The 7789-nt window shown below is 46.3% G+C and overlaps 1 long non-coding RNA gene across 1 annotated transcript; it reads left to right on the forward strand.

Annotated features, from left to right (window-relative positions):
• Window positions 1-43: 43 nt before the first annotated feature.
• LOC104677394 lies at window positions 44-6828 on the forward strand. Its single transcript, XR_750042.1, has 2 exons — window positions 44-167; window positions 5542-6828. It is a non-coding gene; the product is annotated as an uncharacterized LOC104677394 (long non-coding RNA).
• The last annotated feature ends 961 nt before the right edge of the window (window positions 6829-7789 follow it).

Below are 7789 nucleotides of genomic sequence, written 5' to 3' on the forward strand. Positions count from 1 at the left end.
GATTCAGTCTTGTCTTTTCTTTCTTTCTTTTTTTTTTTTTCTGAAATGGAGTCTGACTCTGTGGCCCAGGCTGGAGTGCAGTGGCACAATTTTGGCTTGCTGCAACCTCTACCTCCCAGGTTCAAGCGATTCTCTTGCCTTGACCTTCCAAGTAACTGGGATTACAGGTGCGTTCCACCACGCCTGGCTAATTTTGTATTTTTAGTAGAGATGGGTTTCACTATGTTGGTCAGGCTGGTCTCAAACTCCTGACCTCAAGTGATCCACCCACCTTGGCCTCCCGAAGTGCTGGTATTACAGGCATGAGCCACCGTACCCGGCCGAGACTCAGTCTTTAAAATAATGAAATAAAATAAAAACACAAACCTCAAACAAACTAAAAGACAAACTATGATTTCAATCATTGTGAAGCTCTTGATCTAGTAGATGAGATATATATACACACACCAAAAATATCATAATTTCAGAGAAGTGCTATGGGGTCTAATGTTTAACAACTTCTGGCATTTGACTGATGGTGTTTAAAGCTCTTCCACCATTTCCCAGGGGCATAAATCGAGGCAAGTTGTTTGGTATTTACTACATTTTGGCTTCTTCATATGCAAGGGGGTTATGACAATAATACCTACTCCATGAGGACGGTATGAGGACGAAACAAAATCGTGTATGTATAGCCTGGGCTAATACCCATAGACACTGAGTACTCAATCAGGTGTTAGCTAGTAGATTTTAAATGTGTATTTATTCTTATAGTTTTTAAGGTAAAATTTACATTCATTGAAATGTTAACTGTACTTTTTTGGCAAATGAATACACTTACATAACTCATATCCCTATCAAGACAGAGACCATTTTTACCAACCAGAAATTTCTCTCATGTGCCTTCCCAGTCAATCCCCTGCCAGCTGGAACCAGTTATGATTTTTTCACCACAGATTGATTTTCCCCTTTCTAGAATTTCAAATAAATGGGAAGGTATGCGCTGCTTTGTGTCATTTATCTTCACAGACTTTAAAATAAAAAAGTTACAGTTTTAAATCTTTTGGGCATTTAGTAAAAATCTCCTTCCCACCAGTTGCCACCAGACACCAGTCTTCATTTCTCTCTCTCTCTCTCTCTTTTTTTCTTGAGACAGGATCTTGCTCTGTCGTCAGGCTGGAGTGCAGTGGCATAATCATGGCTGACTGCAGCCTCAGTCTCCTGGACTCAAGCAATCCTCCCACCTCGGCCTCCCAAATGGCTGGGACTACAGGTGCCCGCCACCACACCTGGCTAATTTTGCTTGTATTTTGTGTAGAGACAGGATCTCACCAAGTTGCCCACGCTAGTCTCAAACTCCTGAGCTCAAATGATCTGCGGGCCTTGACCTCCCAAAGTGCTTGGATTACAGGCATGAGCCACTGTGCCTGGCTCAGTCTTCCTCTCTTGAAGCAACCAATGTTATTAGTTTTATGTGGACCATCCCATGGCTTACCATTATTAATTCAGGTGTTTATACAAGGCTCTTTGAGAACTCGGTTTTAAAGATTACCCAAAGCATCCTGTGACAACCCAGTCTAAAATGATATAAAATCAGTTTTAATATAACTGAAGTTTCTACATTCTGACTCCAAATGTCAGATTGTGACATTTTACCTTTCTCTGACTTTATGCCAGATTTACTTCAACTTCTACCATCTGTCATTCTCATTTATGAACAAATATATATTTAACAAATGTGGAAATACAAACCATGAGCCAAACAAAACCAAATCCTGGGCTTAGGTAGCTGATAGTAAAAAATTCCCCAGAATAAACCACCCAATTACAGTTTCATGCAATGTGATGGGAGTAAGGGACCATCGTAGGGAGGTCAGAAGGTGCTTTTCAGAGGTGGAGACTACAGCTGTTTTCATAAGGATAGGGGTTAGAAGAACCTTCCAGGCACAGAGTAAAGCATGAGCAAAGGCCTGTGGAGGCCAGGAAGCTGGTAAATAGGGACTAAAATAGGCCAGTTTGGCTGGAGCAGAGAGAACAGAATGGAATTGGTCTGAGTAGTGAGAAGAGATGGAGGGCAAAGCGCCTGGCCATTCAGGGCTTGGTTAGTTAGGAGGTTTGTCTAAGACAATGGGAAGGTGTTGAAGTGGTTTGGGCTGGGAAGTGACAGGGTTACATTATATTTTGAAAAAGCCACTCTGCCTGTTGTGTTGAGATTAGAAAGGCGATAAAGGGGATATGGGTAAACCACAAGGAGACTAGGTCAGTAGTCCCTCCACCCCCACTCCCCAGGTGAAGATAGCCTAGACTAGGGTGGTGATGGAGGAGATAGAAGAGGACAGATTCAAGGAAATTTTGGAAGGTAAAAACCAGTAGGATTTGCTGATGGATGGAATATAGGAGGGGTGAGGTAGAGTATCAGGGATGTATCTTAGTTTTCTTATACAAGATGGATTCAGTTGCAATGAAATTGTTTATTGAAATTGACTTTAAATAATGGCATGACCTAAAGTTATGGAAACATTTGCCTTAGATGAAATTTCAAGCTTTCAAAGTTTTTAGCTGCGTGGATAGCGTGGCTTTACTTCCTATTTCTTGGTATTTCCTAATCTTGTTGGAAAAAAAAGTTTCTATTTTTCTCAAAGGGTTTGTTCATGGGAATCCCATGTGCCCAATCGGTCTAAATTTAAATTAGAAAAATAATTGCAAGTGCCATTGACACGTTTGTGATTGTTTTTGCAAGTGACTTAAGGCCACCTCTCAGGGGAGCTGGGGGCTGCCTTGTGAAACCTGGGCGTGTGCACCGCGTGCCCGGGCCTGGAAGTCAGACTTGAGGTCGGTGAGGCAGCGCCAGGCCTGCAGTCCTAAGCGCTGGGTTGCTCCGGGCCCCCCTAGGGGTGTGTCTCCAGCCTCTTTAACCTGGCATGGGCGGTTCAAGTAGCCAGGGAAATCAGCAATTTGCAGGGTGGAGTGCTGGTGCTTTGAAAAAGAGGCGGAGGGGAGAGAGGGATTTCCTGGTCCCCGCTGCACTCGGTGCATCCTCTGGGTTACTCCTTTTCTTGGCCCGCGCTGCCCCTAACCTTTGTGCGGTAGAGGCGACCGGGTCCTTTTAAGGCCCTGCGGCGCCTGCCCCTTGGGTTCTCTTGATGCGGCCAAGCGGGACGCTGAGGAGCCAGTGGGCCGCGGGCGAGGGGTTAGGTGGCGGTTGAGGCAGCAGCGGTACTGGGAGGGGTAGGTGGGGATGGCGAGGCTGCCTGAGCTTCTGAGTGAGGGCGGTGCTTTTGGGAACACTGGACCGGCGACGTGCTGCGCCAGGAGCTGGGCCAAGGTGCGGCCGCTCGGCTGCCGGCTGCAGTCTTGATGGGAAGTTATGGCAAAGTCCACCCAGCATGTCCGAGGTTCAGGGCGCCGCGCCAGGCTGGGCGGGCGGTGATCCGGGACCCGAAGGTGCACAGCTGGGTCAAGGCAAGGCCGTGTGGCAAGTTTTGTTGCGCGAGTGGCTGGGGGGGTGGGGGCGCGCACCGTGGGGGCCTAAGTTCCCTGCGCGCATTCTTCGCCTGCCGCTGCCGCCGGCAGTCCACCTCTCGTGGGCGCTGGGGAGGAAACTCGCTGGCGGGTGTTCTGTGGCATCCCAGGGGGTGGAGGGACGGAGCAGCTTTGGGGTGCGTCCTCGAAAATCCTGTGGAGGACACCGACCCCATACCCCACTCTCAAGGCGAGAACCTGAGGGGCAAGAGCGCTCACGCCCATGACTTGCAAAGTTGGGGTCTCTATTGGCCTCTGGCATTCTGCTCCTGGCGGAGTCTCCAGGCTGGTGATGGGCAAACCAGGTGTGCCAGGTCCAGGATGCACATGAGGAGCGTTTGTAGCCATCACTGAATCACCTCATGACTAGCGGGACAAGCCTCAAATTAACCGCAGGATTTCCGGTAGGTTGGATTGTGGGGTTGGTGTTTGCACTCCAAAGAGTTACTGTGATTTCCCTGTGTCTGTCTGTCTGTCTTTCTGGCTTCTTAGATCATCTCATTTGGCGTCCTTTCACCGAAGAGTTAACCAAGACGTTTGGCGTAGTTTCCTTGCTTTCCTCCTGTCTTTTGCTGCTACAGCTGCTTTGGAAAAGAAGTCTTTTCTTGCAGTGGTATCTTTTCTTTGGGTTCCAGTGTTGTTCATCCTTTCTTTGCCGAAAGAATGAATCCCAGTGCGTCAGGAAGTTAAAGAAAAGATCTGCTGGTAGTGTTTGTTCTGAGCTGACATGCATTAGTAGCTTTATTTTTGTTTTTAAATTTTATTAGTAAAATTTCACCAGTGAACCAGAAGCTCTTTTTTTCTATTCTGAAATACTAGCTTTAAGATTTCTGAGAACGTTGTGTCAAAGAAATCTTTGAAGAGTTACTGGAGTATATAGAAGAAGTTCACAATTTTAAATGTGCAGGTGGTCCGGGCGCCGTAGATCACACCTGTAATCCCAGCACTTTGGGACGCCAAGGTGGGCGGATCACTTGAGCCCAGGATTTCTAGACCAGCCTGGGCAACGCGGCAAAACCCTATCTCTGCTAAAAACACAAAAGTTAGCTGTGTGTGGTGGTGTGTGCCTGTAGTCCCAGCTACCCGGTAGGCTGAGGTGGGAGGACCACCAGAGCCAGGGAGGTTGAGACTGCAGTGAGCCGTGATCATGGCAGTGCACTCCGGCCTGGATGGCAGAGTGAGACCTTGTCTCAAAAAAAAAAAAAAAAGAAAAAAAAAAGAAAAAGGTACAGATAATGAATTTTTACCAAGTGAACCACCACAAATCAAGAAATAGAACATTACTAGACTGGGGTATATTTCTAGGAGTGGCATTGTTGGTTTTAGAGGTACATGAATGATAAAACTTTAGTATCACATATTGTTGAACATTTTCCCAAAGTGGTTGTACCATTTAGCAGGGATATTCTGGTTACCCCACATCCTTGCTGATGCCTGTCAGTTAAAAATTATTTTGTTATTCTAGTTGGGGTGCAGTAACATATCAGTGTGGTTTCATTTTGCATTTTCCTGGTATTGAGATTGAGTATCTTTTATATCCATTTATATGTCCTCTTTTATGAAGTGCCTGTTAAATCTTTTTATCCAGTTTTCATTGATATGCTTGTTTTTCTGTTGATTTGTAATACTTTTTTCTGGATATGTATCCTTTCTAGGATATATATGTATTGTATTTACCTTTTTTCAATTTGCAGCTTGCGTTTTCACTCTTTTAATGGTGTTTTTTCATGAATGGAGATTCTCTTTTTTTTTTCTTTTTGAGACAGGATCTCGTTCTGTTGCCCAGGCTGGGGTGCAGTGGCACAATCACAGCTCACTGCAACTTTGACCTCCCAAGGCTCAGGTGATCCTCCTGCCTCAGCCTCCAAGTAGCTGGGACCTATAGGGGAGCACCACCACACTCAGCTCTTTTCTGTATTGTTAGTAGAGATGGGGTTTGGCCACATTGCGTAGGCTGGTCTATCAGACATTATTAAGCACCCCCACTGCTGTTAAATTTCAAAGTTAAGTTTTTGTTTTGTTTTGTTTTGTCTTTTTGAGATGGAGTCTTGCTGTGTGCCCAGGCTGGAGTGCAATGGCTCCATCTAAGCTCTCTGCAGCCTCCGCCTTCTGGGTTCAAGCAATTCTACTGCCTCAGCCTCCTGAGTAACTGGGATCACAGGCATGTGCCACCATGCTCATCTAATTTTTTTTTTTTTTTTTGTATTTTTAGTAAAGACGAGGTTTCACCATGTTGGCCAGGCTGGTCTCGAACTCCTGACCTTGTGATCTGCCCGCCTCGGTCTCCCGAAGTGCTGGGATGACAGGCATGAGCCACTGTGCCCAGCCTCAAAGATTCTTATGAGTCTCGCAGATGCCAGAGAAGATGCCATGACCTACACTTGCAAACTCCCAGAAGACTTAAAGCTATTGTTTTGCAAATGCACAGATAAGTATAAATAACATGACGCTGTGGATGAGCATGAAAGTTTTTCTCTTACTCCTAATTATGATGTTTTCTATCTTACCACTTTGCCCTGCTGATGGAATTCAATAAAGGAATCTCTACCAGCAGGCACTTGGTTTTTACCCTTCCTAGGACCTTTAACAGATATCTTGTTATTACTAATCTTTGATCCTTGCTTGTTTAACCTCCTTGTAAAGTTTGTGTCTTCTAGATTACAATAATTTCATGTAAAGATGATGCTGGCACAAGGCTTCCAACCCATCCCCACTTCTGACCCAGAAAATAAAGACATCCTGCCTTTGGGCCTTTTAGAACAGGTATCCAGAGATTATACTTCTCCAATGCTAAGCAGGGTCTACGCCCATAACATCAACAGGAAGCAGTTACAGAAGATGAATCTCTACCCTTCTGCAAGCCCATTAAGATTAAGGAGGAGTGTATAATCTCTGACGGGGAAATGAGGTAGGAGACCAGTAGGACTTATTTTCCAGTCACAACCCCATTGAACAGAGCAGGATCTGGTCAAAACAGGGCGCAGTGAAGAAGCCTGCTGAAACCAGCGGATGATGATGAAAGTGACCTCTAGTTGCCCTCACTGCTTGTGAGCATAAAGACACTACCACTGGGACATGGCCAATTTACAAATGTCATGGCAACACACCTTGGCAATGACCTGGAAGTTACTTTATATGGTTCTGGAAACTCCCTGTCCCTTTTCCAGAAAGTATTGAATAATCTACCCCTTAATTGGCATGTAATTAAAAGTGGGTCTAAATACAACTAGCTAGCAGCCCACAGGCACCAACTCTGGGCACACTGCCTATGGATTAGCCCTGCTCTGCAAGAAGCAGCACCAGTTCAATAAAAGTTGCTTTCTCTCACCAGCAGCTTGCTCTTGAATTCTTTCCTTGGCAAAGCCAAGGAAACTGCAGTCGGGAAGAAATTTCCCAGGCTACGAACCAGTTTTGGGGGTCGCCTGCCCTGCCAATCAGAAATTACCCCCATCAGCCTGCAGAGACCTGGCCCACAGGGCACTCTCCCAGCGGCCCCTCAGCCAGCACCATGGCCCAGAACCCCCAGCCCCACCCCAGGGCCTGCCATCCAGTTTTCCTTCCACTGGTAGAATGGCTCCAACCCCATACACAGATGGAAGGCCAGGAGCCCCTGGTGGGCTTGGAAGCAGCAAGGGTGAGTGCCTTAAATTGTCTTCTGCTGCTTATAACAGAATACCTAAAACTGCAAAATGTATAAAAGAAAGGAATTTATTTCTTACAGTTATGGAGGCTGAGAAGTCCAAGGTCTAGGGGCCACATCTGGTGAAGGTCTTCTTGCTGGTGGGGACTCTATGTAGAGTCCCGAGGTAGCACAGGGCATCACATGGCAAGGGAGCTGAGGTGCTAGTCCAGATCTCTCTTCCTCATCTTGTAAAGCCACTAGTTCCACTTCTATGATAATCCATTAACCCATTAATCCATGAATGGATTAATCCATTCATGAGAACAGAACCATCATGACCCAATCCCCTCTTAAAGGCCCCACTTCTCAATACTGCCACATTGGGAATTAAATGTCAACATGAGTATGGAGGGGACAACTATTCAAACCACAGCAGAGGCTTCCTCTGGGCCCACCCCTTAGAATTCTTTTCCAGCACAGGAAGCCCTTGATCAAACTCCCCTACAGCCCACCTCCATCCTTCCCACATGCCAGATTTGCCTTCTCAGATCCCTACTGTGACCCTGTCCCCTGTCTGCTCAAGAGCCTGCAAGGACTCCCCAAAGAGTGGGGGGTAAAAGCCACATTTTAAACCTGGTATTCAAGGTTCTTTAGACCCGCTCCCAA

This window comes from Rhinopithecus roxellana, chromosome 8 (assembly GCF_007565055.1).
Source record: "Rhinopithecus roxellana isolate Shanxi Qingling chromosome 8, ASM756505v1, whole genome shotgun sequence".
NCBI lineage: Eukaryota > Metazoa > Chordata > Mammalia > Primates > Cercopithecidae > Rhinopithecus > Rhinopithecus roxellana.